Source organism: Stenella coeruleoalba (genome assembly GCF_951394435.1).
Source record: "Stenella coeruleoalba genome assembly, chromosome: 15".
NCBI lineage: Eukaryota > Metazoa > Chordata > Mammalia > Artiodactyla > Delphinidae > Stenella > Stenella coeruleoalba.
In genome coordinates this window covers 60225719-60242190 of record NC_137161.1, presented here as the reverse complement: position 1 = coordinate 60242190, position 16472 = coordinate 60225719, and the positions used below count along the sequence as shown (strand labels likewise).

General features: G+C 39.6%; 1 long non-coding RNA gene across 2 annotated transcripts in view; it reads left to right on the top strand.

Annotated features, from left to right (window-relative positions):
- Positions 1-16472, top strand: part of LOC307198266 — a 433339-nt gene that overhangs the window by 401141 nt on the left and 15726 nt on the right. The window lies entirely within an intron of this gene.

Sequence of the window (16472 nt, the reverse complement as noted above, 5' to 3'; positions counted from 1 at the left end):
ATCCTCAACAAAATACTAGCAAACAGAATCCAATAGCACATTAAAGGGCTCATACACCATGATCAAGAAGGGTTTATCCCAGGAATGCAAGGATTCTTCAATATACGCAAATCAATGTGATACACCATATTAAAAAATTGAAGGAGAAAAACCATATGATCATCTCAATAGATGCAGGAAAAGCTTTTGACAAAATTCAACACCCATTTATGATAAAAACCCTCCAGAAAGTAGCCATAGAGGGAACTTACCTCAACATAATAAAGGCCATAGATGACAAACCCACGGCCAACATCATTCTCAATGGTGAAAAACTGAAAGCATTTCCTCTAAGACCAGGAACAAGACAAGGATGTCCACTCTCGCCACTGTTATTCAACATACTTTTGGAAGTTTTAGCCACAGCAGTCAGAGAAAAAAAAGAAATAAAAGGAATCCAAATCGGAAAAGAAGAAGTAAAACTGTCACTGTTTGCAGATGACATGATACCATACATAGAGAATCCTAAAGATGCTATCAGAAAACGACCAAAGCTAATCAATGAATTTGGTAAAGTAGCAGGATACAAAATTAATGCACAGAAATCTCTTGCATTCCTATGCACTAATGATGAAAAATCTGAAAGGGAAATTAAGGAAACACTCCCATTTACTACTGCAACAAAAAGAATGAAATACCTAGAATAAACCTACCTAAGGAGACGAAAGACCTGTATACAGAACACTATAAGATACTGATGAAAGAAATTAAAGATGATACAAACAGATGGAGAGATATACCATGTTCTTGGATTGGAAGAATCAACATTGTGAAAATGACTATGCTACCCAAAGCAGTTGACAGATTCAATGCAATCCCTATCAAACTACCAATGGCATTCTTCACAGAACTAGAACAAAAAATTTCACAGTTTGTATGGAAACACAAAAGACCCCGAATAGCCAAAGCAATCTTGAGAAAGAAAAACAGAGCTGGAGGAATCAGGCTCCCAGACTTCAGACTATACTACAAAGCTACAGTAATCAAGGCAGTATGGTACAGGCACAAAAACAGAAATATAGATCAATGGAACAGGATAGAAAGCCCAGAGATAAACCCATGCACCTAAGGTCAACTAATCCATGACAAAGGAGGCAAGGATATACAATGGAGAAAAGACACCCTCTTCAATAAGTGGTGCTGTGAAAACTGGACAGCTACATGTAAAAGAATTAAATTAGAACACTCCCTAACACCATACACAAAGATAAATTCAAAATGGATTAAAGACCTAAATGTAAGGCCAGACACTATAAAACTCTTAGAGGAAAACATAGGCAGAACACTCTATGACATAAATCACAGCAATATCCTTTTTGACCCAACTCCTAGAGAAATGGAAATAAAAACAAAAATAAACAAATGGGACCGAATGAAACTTAAAAGCTAAAAGCTTTTACACAGCAAAGGAAAACATAAACAAGACAAAAAGACAACCCTCAGAATGGGAGAAAATATTTGCAAATGAAGCAACTGACAAAGGATTAATCTCCAAAATTTACAAGCAGCTCATGCAGCTCAATATCAAAAAAAGAAACAACCCAATCAAAAAATGGGCAGAAGACCTAAATAGCCATCTCTCCAAAGAAGACACACAGATTGCCAACAAACACATGAAAGGATGCTCATTTAGAGAAATGCAAATCAAAACTACAATGAGATATCATCTCACACTGGTCGGAATGGCCATCATCAAAAAATCTAGAAGCAATAAATGCTGGAGAGGATGTGGAGAAAAGGGAACACTCTTGCACTGTTGGTGGGAATGTAAATTGATACAGCCACTATTGAGAACAGTATGGAGGTTCCTTAAAATACTACAAATAGAAATACCATACAACCCAGCAATCCCACTACTGGGCATATACCCTGAGAAAACCATCATTCAAAAAGAGTCATGTACCAAAATGTTCATTGCAGCTCTGTTTTCAATAGCCAGGACATGGGAGCAACCTAAGTGTCCATCAACAGATGAATGGATAAAGAAGATGTGGCACATATATACAATGGAATATTACTCAGCCATAAAAAGAAACGAAATTGAGTTATTTGTAGTGAGGTGGATGGACCTAGAGACTGTCATACAGAGTGAAGTAAGTTAGAAAGAGAAAAACCAATACTGTATGCTAACACATATATATGGAATCTAAGAGAAAAAAAAAAAAGGTCATGAAGCACCTAGGGGTAAGACAGGAATAAAGACACAGACCTACTAGAGAATGGACTTGAGAATATGGGGAAGGGGAAGCTGTGACAAAGTGAGAGAGTGGCATGGACATATATACGCCACCAAACGTAAAATAGATAGCTAGTGGGAAGTTGCCGCATAGCACAGGGAGATCAGCTCGGTGGTTTGTGACCACCTAGAGGGGTGGGATAGGGAAGGTGGGAGGGAGGGAGACGCAAGAGGGAAGAGATATGGAAACATATGTATATGTATTAACTGATTCACTTTGTTATAAAGCAGAAACTAACCATTGTAAAGCAATTATACTCCAATAAAGATGTTAAAAAATAAAAAAAATAAAATACACACAAAATGTCACCTATTTTATAAGGATTAAAAAAAAAAGAATCAATGGAGTGGTACATGATTTATAAGAAATAGAACCCATACCCTATATTGCTGCTTGTTGAATAGCCACCCTGTTTAGGCAACGGAAACCCTGAAAGAAGAGTCAAGTCAAGTCTGTCTGAGACAAATGAGGTTCTGCCGTGAGCCCTTGGGGTTGGTTTGGTTTGTGCTCCTAATAAAAGGAGAGCCATCCATTTGGAAAATCCAGGCACCGCAGAGTTTGAGTTTCTATGAGATGTTAGGGCTCAATATAAAATCCTGTGTTATAAAGACTTCTGCTTTGTTACACTTTCCCCTGCTCTTGATCATGGAAGACAAAGTATGAGTCATGCGATTTAGGATGTGTCAGGGTCACATTTCAGGGCCATGTTCCAAAGAGAAAGGAATATTTTTTTCTGAATATAATAAAAAAGTTCTAGCACTGCTGTTACTATCTATGTGACCCTGAACCTGTCACCTCAACTTCCCACACCTGGTTTCTTCCTCCCGAAAGCAGTCTTCCTGAGGCCCATGGTGTTTATGAGAATGGGTCCAGTTTCGTGCAGTAAGTAAGCATTTCTGAGCACCTAACAGTCAGTAACTCATTTGACAAATGTGTTGATTCCTTCTCTGTATGTTCCAAGCACTGTGTCAAGCTCCAGAGATTTAACAATAGAACAAAACAGAATCATCCCAACTTCTAAGAGTTCATGGTCTACCAGGAAAGACAGGCTTAAAGTATAACAGATGTGAATTTGAAACCAAAAGGCGAGTATTGGGCTTCCCTGGTGGCGCAGTGGTTGAGAGTCCATCTGCCGATTCAGGGGACACGGGTTCGTGCCCCGGTCCGGGAAGATCCCACATGCCGCGGAGCGGCTGGGCCTGTGAGCCATGGCCGCTGAGCCTGCGCGTCTGGACCCTGTGCTCCACAACGGGAGAGGCCACAACAGTGAGAGGCCCGCGTATCGCAAAAAAAAAAAAAGGGAACCTTCATAACATCATTGGAAAACAGAAAGAGAGGGACATTACTGGACCAGAAACAATGAGAAATCCCTACGAAGAAGTAGATAGGATCTGATCAAAGGAAGGAAAATTAATGGGAGGCTTGGGAACAGGACTGGCTGCAGAATTTGCAGGGCCCAGTGCAAAGTGAAATGCTGGGCCCAGGAAAATGATTCAGAATTTCAAGATGGCGACACCAGAGAATTAAAACACACCCGGAGGCCTTCGAAGTGCACAACCCATCAAGAAGAAGAAAGATTCCTTTCTCTTTCCTGGCAAGGACTCAGCCAATGAAAAGCCATGGACACTGCACAGGTCACATGCCTATGAAGTCGGACTGCTGGGGGCAGTGGATACCATGAGCACGAGGGGGTTGGGAGCAACAATTATGGGGATTGGTTTGGAATCAGGGTTAGAACCAGGGCAGTTGATTAGTTTAGGGCCTGTCCTCTCCCAGGGCTGAAACCCTCTACTTGTTCCCGTCAATGGGCAGAATTGGTTCTTCCAGGCTGGGGTGCTGTCTTCATTGGCCAGGACTGCTGTGACAACCACAAACTGGGTAGCTTAGACAACAGAAATGTATTGTCTCCCAGCTCTGGAAGGCAGAAGTCAGAAATCATGGTGGCAGCAGGGTTGGTTCCTTCTGAAGGCTGTGAGGGAAGCCTGTCGCATGCCTCTTCTCTAGCTTCTAGAGGTTTGGTGGCAATCTTTGGTGTTCCTTGGCTTGTGTACGTGCATCACTCCAATCTCTGCTTTCAGCTTCATGTGATGTACTGCCCGTGTGCGTGCCTCTGTGTCCAAATTTCCACTTTTTGTAACACACCACTCATACTGGATTAGGGAACCGTCCTACTCCAGTATGACCTTATCTTAACTAATTATATTTGCAACGACCCTATTTCTAAATAAGGTCATATTCTACTCAATATTTTGTAATACCTATAAACGAATCTGAAAGAGAATATATATTCTTTGCTGTACACATGAAACTAACACAACACTGTAGATCAACTATACTTCATTAAAAAAAAGGGGGGGCACATTCTAAAGCACTGGGGGTTAGGAATCCAACATATGAATTTGACCAGGGACACAATTCAACCCATAACAGGTAAATAATGAGTGCTTGAGCCACAGGGGCAGGGTCATGCCCTGGTACAGACTCCTTCACTCCTAGGAGACTAATAGGCAGGAAAACCACAACACTACACACCTCACCTGGCTGCACGACGCTCCTCTCCACGGCAATCACAGGCAGCAGATGGCCGTGAACAGACAGCAGCAAACAAGGGTCATCAAACACTGGGGGCAAACCAAATGTCAGGGAATTAGGATAGCTGCTCATAAAGAATATCATTTGATTAGACTGCATCACCTATCCAAAACAGATGGACTTTTCATAATCTCCTGACATGTTACCTTAATTACCCAACAGGTGCCGTCATCTCTTTTGCTACCTTACCCGCTGCAGTCAGGTTACAGAGTTTGGAAACGTTATGACTTGGCCTTTTGGGTTATCTAAGATCAGAGGTTGTCAGCTTTGGCTACACACTAGAGTCACCTGGGGGGCTTTGGAAATACTGATGCCTGGGTCCCACGATTTAACCGGTCTGGGGAGTACAACCTGGGTACTGAGATTTTTTTCTTTTGAAAGCTCTCAGGTGATTACATTGCGCAGGGAAGGTTGAGAAGCACTGGCTTGGAACTCTCCCAGAACCCAGCCATCTCATTAAATGTAATGATGCATATCGATTGCAGATGGCATGGCATGGGTTTGTTGGGGGTTGTTTTTTGTTTGTTGCTTCCAAATGCAATGCATCAGTATCTCTATTCTTTAACTCTGCAATGCCATGTATTGCAGAGTTTCTTTTCTTTTATTTTCTTCAGCCTAACTTCTTTCAGTTGCTAAGAAGCCAAATCTTTGCTGTATGGAGTTTGACTTTTGCTTACAAAAGTGGCACCTCAGCTGGAAAGTGAGGCTGCGGCAGTACAGTGAATTGTACTAAAATGAAATTGAACAGATAATAGGTTTGCATTTAGTGCAATGTATGATTAGGAGCAATAATATGGGCCACAGCGTCTTTTCTTCCAAGGATGCAGGTTGGTCTCGCTTACTCTGTTTAGCAGAAAACATTGGTCTATGGCCTCAGTGAATCTCCCTCCCTCTCCCTCTCATATTCTCTTCCTTTTACTCTCTCTCTCTCTCTCTCACTAACTCTCTCTTCATTCTCTTTTATTCTCATCCTCTTTCTCCTCTCTTATGTTCCTTTCCATGTTTTCTCTCTCTTCCCCTTTCTCTCCTCAAAATTCTTGCTTTCACAGATCTCACAGGTTAGGCTAGAGGAAGTGTAGATTCAATAGCCAAAACGCTGTGAGAATCATGACATTCTCTGTGCAAACCCTACAATCTTCTGGGACATCTCCTATTGCTTCTTGTAAAAGATGTGAGGAGAAACTGCACAGCCAAGAGAACTAAGCTAGGTCTCTAGCTTCTGTTTCCCTCAACCCATGAAGTCTTTCTCTCCCAAAGTCTTCTCTCTCCAATCTGCTATGTCACCATGTTTGCTGGTCCCAGAAACTTACCTGGGGAAGTCGGCTATACAAATGTGGGAAATAATAATAATGATTGACTATAACATGCTTATTACATGCCGGGTACCCTTCTAAGCATGTTTGACAGATAAAGAGACAGATGCCCAGAGACAGGAGGTGATTTCAAGCCCAGGTTGTCTGCTCCAGGGTCCTTATATTACGAGCATTTCAGAAGGAGGCAGTGGGAGAGGAAGAAAGATCACAGACAGAGAAGGACAGAAAGAAAGAAAAAAGCAGAAAGACAAAAAGACAGAGAGACACAGAGGGATGAAGAGAGACAGCCACCAAGATGCAAAGAAGCAGAGACAGAATGGGGCCATAAAACCCAAAACAATAACAACCACAGAGCCGAGAGAGAGACCTGTTTCATATTGGCTCTAAATTGGGTAAAACAACTCCATGTCTGGGGCCAATTTAGCTGAGAGACTCCAACTGTATGAAGTGTAAGTTTGGTTCAGGTATGGTTTGAAGAAAATTCTGATGCCATGGTTCACTGGTTTTAGAAAATGTGTGTTTGTTTCTGGCTCACCTGGTATCTTTTGGAAAGGGAGAGAAAAAAACCCCCTTTAGTTCTAGGTTCAGTCCAGAAAAAAACAAATAAAAAGCAAAACAGAGTATTTAAGTTCTGTTTAATTCAGCCTTCAGGAAACCAAGGCAAAAAATTCTGATTTTTTTTCAAGTCTCATCATTTGCATTTGCCAGTTGAGGTCTTCAAACACCTGGTTAAATCAAGTGCCTCACCCAGTACTGTCCCTAGAAGTTAAGTGGGGATGACAACAAGGCAGAGTGGAGCCGTATTTCCCGCATTTGAACTTCCAAGAGCACCCATCCTAGGGAAGTGGGTCAGCCCTTTGGAGGTGGATGGAACTCAGCAGCGATTATAGTTGGTGGAGATACTGCATGGCGATTTCGGGCCAATCCCATCATCCCTACCTAATCAATTTTGTTTCTTTATTTTCTCAATGTGGTGGGTGTGATCTCGGAGAGGGAGCAGTAAGCGGTGGCACGAAGCGAGATCTTAATTCTCTGCCCAGGAATTGAACCTTTGTAGCCTGGATGAAAACCAGGAATCCTAGCCACCAGGCCAGGAGGGGCTAGAGGCCAGAAGCTATTCTTCCCTGGCTCCTGCCCCCAGTGAAAAATTCATTTCTCATGGAGGCAAAAACTGTAAAAACAGGTACAAAGTTTATTATTAGAGACACAGCACAACAACTAGTGGGAGAGCACACAGAGAAACTGTTTAGTTAAGATAGAAGCAAGGCAGAGATGCACACCCAGAGTGAAAGGGTGTGGGCATCCTCCCTAACGCGGGAGCGCAGTGAAGAGGCGGTCCGTTCATTTATGTAGGGCAGTTCTTCCAGGTCTGTTTACCTTTGGCCAATTATCTGGTTTCTTTTTCCACATCTGACCTGCCCTAGGACCTTCCCCAACATGCATGTGCAACTTTTCTCCAAGATGGATTCCAGGCCAGAGGCCTATGGGGCGGCCTTAGCATCACATATTATGGGGTGCTGCCCCCTCCTTTTTGACCCCCAAGGAGCCTTTCTGCACATGTGCAATGTCTCCCCTGCCCCAAGGATGGGAAATGCATGACTCTTGATCCTTTACTCAAACAGGGCTTTGTCCCTCTCTGTTCCTGCCATGACTGTTATCTTAGGGCATCCTCAAGAGACAATGCCTGGCTATTTACCCTGTTTCTGTGGTTACTTACATCTCAGAGGGCAAACAGGAAGCTGATTGTAAATGCCTAACCCGGAGCCCATCTATTTCCTGTCTCAGGAAATGCAAACAGGAGGCGAGTTGTATACGTCTGGCCTGAAGCCCATCTTTTTCTCACCCCAAGAAATGTAAACAGGAGGCCGGTTATAAATGCCTAGTCTGGAGCCCATCTATCTCCTGCCTTAGGTGTTAGGGTGCTAGAGACCTCAGACTTGTCTTTTGTGGTACTTTGGTGGAACTCTGGATCAATGGGAGGAGTCTTGGGATGCTGTCATCTGCTCATTCCGTGCTGTGGTCATTCAACTGTAAGATGGAGACCTAATTTTATTCAGTAAAAGGTATGTGTTCTTCAGTAGGTGAATGGATAAGTGAACTGTGGTACAGCCAGGCAATGGAATATTATTCAGTGTTTTAAAAAAATGAGCTATCAAGCCATGAAAAGACATGAAGGAAACTTAAATGCATATGACTAAGTGAAAGAAGCCAATCTGAAAAGCCTACGTACTATATGACATTCTTTAAATTTTGATGTGAACCTAAAACTGCTTTAAAAAAATTGATTTAAAAATTTTTAAAAGGTCTATGTATGAAAGACTTGATAATCTCATTTCTCAGGATGCTGTTAGACACGGAAATTCCCTTTCCTCCTCGTCTTTTCCATCTCTTGTGGTATTGGGTCCTATTTTTTTTGTGTGTGTGTGGTACGCGGGCTTCTCACTGTCGTGGCCTCTCCCGTTGCGGAGCACAGGCTCCGGACGCGCAGGCTCAGCGGCCATGGCTCACGGGCCCAACAGCTCCACGGCATGTGGGATCTTCCCGGACCGGGGCACGAACCCGTGTCCCCTGCATCGGCAGGTGGACTCTCAACCACTGCGCCACCAGGGAAGCCCGGGTCCTATTTTTTATTCATATGAGGTTTCACTTCAATCTAAATTCATCCATGATAAAACACCTACTATGTGCAAGGTTTCTCTATTTTACAAAGGAGACTTTAGTCTCAGAAAGGCTATCAGTATTTCTGAAGGACAAAGAATTAGTACATGATAGAGCCAGGATTTTCCAAATTCTGAGCTCTCCCACTGCCTCTCCATCCTGAAAGTCTACTAGAGGTTTGGCAATCATTCCCATGCAGGTTTCTGTAGGTTCCTATTTAACTCCGGGATTGAAAATTCCTCAGTCTCCCGTTCCATATTGTAGTTAACAAAGACTATCCCAAAACTGCTAAGTGGGAGCCACCAGGACAGGAATTGCTTCCCAGGGCATAGCGCTCCCCAGGGTAGAATGGGTTGCCTCCGGTAGCACTGGCCTCCCCCTCACCACAGATATTCAAGCATACAACAGAAAGACCAAGGATCCTGAAACTGGGATTCACACATGGGGCATCTAAAATTGTCAGATTTTGAGTGTAGAGATATGTATACCTTTCTTCTTGGAGGAGATTTTCACCAGGTTTTCAAAATTTAGTTTTTGACCCAATTGTTGACAACTGTTGAGACCAAAGGTGGAGGAGAGGGTGGAATGAAGTTATATCCCAAACTTGACCATCTGAGAGTCTCCTACTGAGTCATTTTCATGAGTGACTATGGCTCCTCAAGGATAATACCAATCCAGGCATCAGCTGAGAAGTTTGGGTCTCCTCCTCTACTCCATAATAGAACTCAGGGCTTTCCTAGGGTCAGGGTGAACATGCACTGTAAATATGCATAAGGGATCTTATTAAGGTGATGGAAATGGTCGAAATGTGTATGTGTGTATTCGACTCTACTAAAAAAGACTATATTAAAAAGCACTAAACACTAATGTGTAGACATAGAGGACAGACTTGTGGTTGCCAAGGGGGAGGGAGGGTCAGGGGAGGGATGGATTGGGAGTTTGGGGTTAGCAGATGCAAACTATTATATATAGAATGGATAAACAACAGGGTCCTATTGTATAGCACAGGGAACTATATTCAATATCCTTTGATAAAACATAATGGAAAAGTATATTAAAAAAGTATGTATATGTATGACTGAATCACTTTGCTGTACAGCAGAAATTAACACACTGTAAATCAACTATACTTCAAAACAACAACAATAAAAAAATAATGTGTATTAGTTTCCTAGAGCTTCTGTAACCAAGTACCACAAAGTGGGTGGTTTAAAACAACAGAAAGTCATACTAAACTAATTATACCTATAACAATCCTATTTTCAAATAAGGTCACATTTTGAGGTACTGGGGTCAGGACTTCAGCATATCTTGTTTGGTGGACACAGTTCAATACACAACAAAGTGAATAACAGTGCTGCTTGCAAATGTGTGTCCATTTACAACGTAGATACATTTTATAATATGTAAGTTATGGCTTGTAAAAAAAATGAACAGAAACCTCAATTAACAGAGTTGGGAGACCAGAAGGGGGAGCTCTCACGCCTCGTGATGATAGCACAGCCCATTGGGAAGAAGACTCTTCTTCTTTCCTGGAGAGGACTCAGCCAATGAAAAGCCACAGACTCTTAGTTTACTATTAGCAGCCGCCCCCCCCCCCAACTTCCTTTCCCTCTCTCCTCCTCTTGTCGTTTGGGGACTTGCAGTGACTCACCATGGTTGCAGACCCTGAATTACAATTCTCTGCTGAGCCCAAATAAACCCATCTTTCATGGAGAAATATCAGCAGTCTGTTTGTTTCAGGTTAACATTTTCAATCAAGTAATTTTTAACGAGTGGCAAGGAGATTTTTCAAACCATTGCTGGGACCCTGAAGTTTATGTAGACTGCACTAAATCTTAACACATCATCTGAAAGTTTCAAAGCCATATTTAGTGAACCAGCTATTCCATTTCTCATGTATAGTTCAGAGACATACTCACATGAATTTAGCTGGCACTAAGTTAGGAACGATCTAAATCTCCATCAGTAGGTAAATGGTAAATAAATTTAAGTATAGCCAACCATGAAATACTATGCAACAAGTACAAAGAATGAGATAATTTGATATTAGTGACATGGAAAGAAATGAGATATATTGTCATGGCCAGAAAAAAAAAAAAGAAGTAAATAGTAGACTGACACAGAGAGCATGATACCATTTATATAAAACACAAAAATCAACATCAAAGAAAATTATGCTCCATGTTTTCTGAGGATACATGCATATTAAAATTAATATTGAGCATTTACTAGATACCAGGCACTGTTCTAACAGACTGACACTTATTAATTTCTCAGAACAATTTAACTACTATTATTGTAGCCCATTTAATGAAGAAGAGGTTAAGACACAAAGAGGTTAAGTTACTTCTCCAAAGCTACTGAGTGGTGGGATTTGAATTTGAATCCAGGCTTGTCTGAATTCACCGGGCTCTTTCTGCTCCTGCTGTTATATGTATTCTAGAAGAATATACGTAAAAGTAATTAATGGTCACCTCCTGCAGTGAAGTAGAGGGGAATCCACGACTCCAGTCAGTAGTCAGTGGGATTTTAATTTTTTTACAGTTGTAGGAAATAATATACAGAGATCTGTGTGTCACTTACTGTTTCCCTTAATGATAATATATTGCAAAACTGTAGTAAAAAATCACAATCAGGATACTGACGTTGGTATAATCCATTGAGCTTGTTCATATTTACCTATTTTTACTCATTTGTGTGTGAGTATTTGGCTCTATGCACTTTTAAGACTATTTTTTTGTGCAATCTTAGGTTCACAGCAAAATTGAGAGAAAGGTGCAGATTTTCCCATATTGCCTCTGCCCCCACACATGCACAGCCTCCCCCATTACCAGCTTCCTCCACCAGATGGTTCATTTGTTACAACTGATGAATCTATGTCAACACATTGTTATCACCCAAGGTCCCTAGTTTACATTAGGGTTCATCTTGGTGTTGTACATTCTATGGGTTTGGACAAATATGTAATGACTCATATCCACTATTTGAGTATCATACAAAGTATTTTCACTTTCCTAAAAATTCTGTGCTCTGCATATTCATCTCCCCTGTCCCCACCATATATACCTGGTAACCATTGGTCTTTATATTATTTTAATAGTTTTGCCTTTTGCAGAATTCCATATAATAGTTTTCTTCTAGTAGTTTTAGATATATGTTTTAAATCTTTAATCTATTTTGAGTTGATTTTTACTGATGGTCTGAGATAAGGGTCCAATTTCATTCTTCTGCATGTGGATATCCAGTTTTCCCAACACCATTTATTGAAGAAACTATACTTTCCCCATTGTGTGTTCTTGGAAACTTTGTCAAAGATCAATTGACTGTAAATGTGTGGATTATTTCTGGGCTGTATATTCTATTTCATTGGTCTATGTGTCTGTTTTTAAGCCAGTACCATATCATTTTGATTACTATAGCTTTGTTGTACATTTTGAAATAATGTCATGTGATGCCTCAGCTTTGTTCTTCTTTCTCAAGATTGCTTTGGATATTCAGGGTCTTAAGTGGTTCCATACGAATTTTAGAATCGTTTTTATTATCTGTGGAAAATGCCATTGGAAATTTGCTAATATTTGCATTGAAACTGTAGATAGCATGGGGTGATAGCTTGGACATTTAAAAATATTTTTCCAATCTACAAACATAGGATATCTTTCCCTTTATTTATGTCTTCTTCAGTTTCTGTCATCAAGGTTTTATGTTTTCCAGTATCAGGTCTTTCACCTCCTTGGTTAAATGTATTCCAGTTCTTTTTGATGCCATTGTAAATGGGATTATTTTCTTAATTTCTTTTTCATATAGTTTACTGTTAGCATATAGAAATATAACTGATGTTCTGTATGTTGAATTTGTATCCTGCAAATTTACTGAATTCTTTTATTAGCTCTAACAGGTTTCTTGGTGGCACCTTTAGGATTTTCTATATATAAAATCATGTCATCTGCAAACAGAGGATTTCACTTCTTCCTTTCCTACTTGGGTGCCATTTATTTCTTTCTCTTGCCTAATTACTCTGTCTAGGACTTCCAATACTATGTTAAATAGAAGTGTTGGGCTTCCCTGGTGGCGCAGTGGTTGGGAGTGCGCCTGCCAATGCAGGGGACACGGGTTCATGCTCTGGTCCGGGAAGATCCCACATGCCGCGGAGCGGCTGGGCCCGTGAGCCATGGCCGCTAAGCCTGCGTGTCTGGAGCCTGTGCTCCGCAGCGGGAGAGGCCACAACAGTGAGAGGCCCGCATATCACACACACAAAAAATAATAAATAAATAACTAAATAAATAGAAGTGTTGAGAGTGGTTTCTTTGCCTTGTTTCTGATCTTAGAGGAAAAGACTTCAGCTTTCGCCATTAAAGTATGATGTTAGCTGTGGGTCTGTCATATATGGCCTTTATTATGTTGATGTACATTCCTTCTATACCTAATCTGTTGAGATTTTTTATCATGAACAGATGTTGAATTTTGTCAAATACTTGTTCAGCTTCTATTGAGACAATCATATGATTTTTATCATTCATTCTGTCAACGTGGTGTATCACTTTCATTGACTTGCATATGTTGAACCATTCTTACATCCTGGGGATAAATACCACTTGATTGTAGTGTATGATCCTTTTAATGTGCTGTTGAATTTTGTTTGCTAGTATTTTGTTGAGGATTTTTGCATCTATATTTATCAGGGATATTGGCCTGTAATTTTCTTTTCTTGTAGATCTTTACCTAGCTTCGATATCAGGGCACGGTTGGCCTCATAAAGTGAGTTTAGGAGCATTCCCTTCTTCAAGTTTTTGTAAGAGTTTCAGAAGGATTGACATTAATTATTCCTTAAATGTTTGGTAGAATCTACACATGAAGCCATCTGGTCCTGGGCTTTTCTTTGTTGAGAGGTTTTTGATTACTGATTTAATTTCCTATCAGTAATTGATCTGTTCAGATTCCCTATTTCTTCATAATTAAGTCTTTGTAGTTTGCATATTTCTAGGAATGTATCATTTTGTATAGGTTGTCCAGTTTGTTGGTGTGTAACTGTCCACAGTAGTCTCTTATGATCCTTTGTATTTCTACGGTATCAGTTGTAATATATCCTCTTTCATTTTTATTTATTTAAATCTCTCTTTTGTCTTAGTCTTGCGAAAGGTTTGTCAATTTTGTTTATCTTTACAAAACCTCAGCTCAGTATCATTGATCTTTTCTATTGTTTTTCTAGTTTCTATTTCATTTATTTCTGCTCTGATATCTATTATTTTCTTCTTTATGCTTACGTTACCTAATTTATTCTTTTTTTCTACTTCTTTGAGGTATAAAGTTAGGATGTTTATTTGAGATCTTTCTTTATTCTTTTTTTTTTTTTTTTTTGCCGTACACAGGCCTCTCACTGTTGTGGCCTCTCCCATTGCGGAGCACAGGCTCCGGACACGCAAGCTCAGTGGCCATGAGTCACGGGCCCAGCCGCTCCGTGCCATGTGGCATCTTCCCAGACTGGGGCACGAACCCGTGTCCCCTGCATCAGCAGGTGGACTCTCAACCACTGTGCCACCAGAGAAGCCCTCTTTATTCTTAATGTTACAAATTTCTTGCTGTAAGTTTCCCTCTTAGAACTATTTTGGCTGTCTCCCATAAGTGTCGGTATTTGTGTTTCCTTTTTCATTTTTCTCAAGATCTTTAAAAAATTTCCTTTTGATTTTTTACTTGATCCACTGATTGTTCAGGAGTGTGCTGTTTAATCCCACATATTTGTGAATTTTCCAGTTTTCCTGTTATTGATTTCTAGTAAGAAACTGTTGTCATTGGAAAATATAATTGGCAAGATTTCAATCTTCTTAAATTTGCTAAGACTAATTTTGTGACCTAACATATGATCTATCCTAGAGAATGCTCCATATGCGCTTGAGAAGAATGTGTGTTCTGCTGCTGTTGGATGGAATGTTATATGTATTTCTGTTGGTTTTGTTTACTCTGAAGTAAAATTCAAGTCCAATTTTTTTAATTGATTATCTGTCTCAATGATCTATCCATTGTTGAAAGTGGAGTATTGAAATCCACTATTATTGCATTGCTATTACTACCTTCAGAAATTTGCTTAATGTATTTAGTATTTGCTTAATATATTTAGATGTTCTGATGTTGGGTACATATATATTGATAATTGTTATATCCTCTTGATGAATTATCCCTCTGTCATTATATAATGACCTTCTTTGTCTCTTGTGACAGTTTTTGACAGTCTATTTTGTCTGATAGAAGTACGGCTGACCCTGCACTCTTTTGGTTACCACTTGCATGGAATATATTTTCTCTGTCCCTTAATTTTCAGCTTACATGTGTCCTTAAATCTAAAGTGAGTGTCTTTTACACAAGACATAATTGGGTCTTGTTTTTTTATCCATTCAGCCACTTTATGTCTTTTTATTGGAATATTTAATCCATTTACATTTAAAGCAATTATCGATAGATAAGGACTTACTATTTTCATCTTGTTTATTATCTTCTGATTGTTTTGTAGTTCATTTCCTAAACCTTCCAATAAAATCATATCTCAAATATAATTAAACATTCAGTATTTGCAATATAACTATGTGTTCATGGATAGGTCGTGGCCTAGTTAGTACATGTAAGTTTACTGCTGAGTCAAACAGTATACATTGATTATCTTTTCTTAGTTATGTAACTTTATATTTTCCTGGAGTTGATAATTGCCTCAATTTTTCATTTGCTTAGTTTTCTGTTTCACACAGAACTCTAGAAATCCTTTTAGCACTATTTTTCTCACGGTCAAATGAAACAGTTAGTTATGCTATTGGTTCCACTGTTTTCCTGGAGATGCTCTATTCATATCTTTCAAGTTCCTCTGTTTTCCTGCTCTTATCTGTTTTAGTTGCTCTCTGGGCCTACTTCCCACTGTGATCTAGAGAATTCCTTTCAAAACCATTCTTAAAATTACCTTTGCTTCTGTTTTCTGCTGGTTCCTTCCTTAGGAATCTTGTTTTTCTGCCTTTTGGGTTACTTCTTTTTGGAGAACACACTGTCCAAGAGCTTTCTGAGAACTTACAAATGTGAAGGAAAAAAGCTCTCCATTGATCCCTAGCTTGAATGCTATAGAATTTTTATCTGGAAACCATTATTAGTCAGAATATTTAAATCATTGCTCTATTGTTGCCTAATTTCCAATGTCGTTGCTAAATAAACTAATACCATACTGATTTCCAATTATTTCTTTTTCTTCTCTTTTGAAGCATTTTAATTTTTTTCTCTATTCACCTTGTTTTACAACTTAATGATGATATATCTTATTATTGTTACTTTTTATTCTGGTCACTGTGTTAGAAAGAGAGTGTTTTTCAAACCTTGAAATTTTTCTTGTATTTTTTCTTTGATAATTTTCCTTCCAATGTAATTCCTTTTCTATTTTTTGAAAACTCTTTTTAGTGAAATATTGAACCTCTTGGATTGAAGCTCAAATTAAAAATATGTATGTATGTGTCTGTTTGTCTTTATCTTTTGGTCCTACTTCCTCTTGATTTTTCTTCCAACTCTTATGCTTATTTTGTTCTTTAAAAAATTGGTTATGATATTTTAATTTAAAAGATCTTTTCCATACAATCTGATAGTTTATTTATGGTATCCTGCTTCA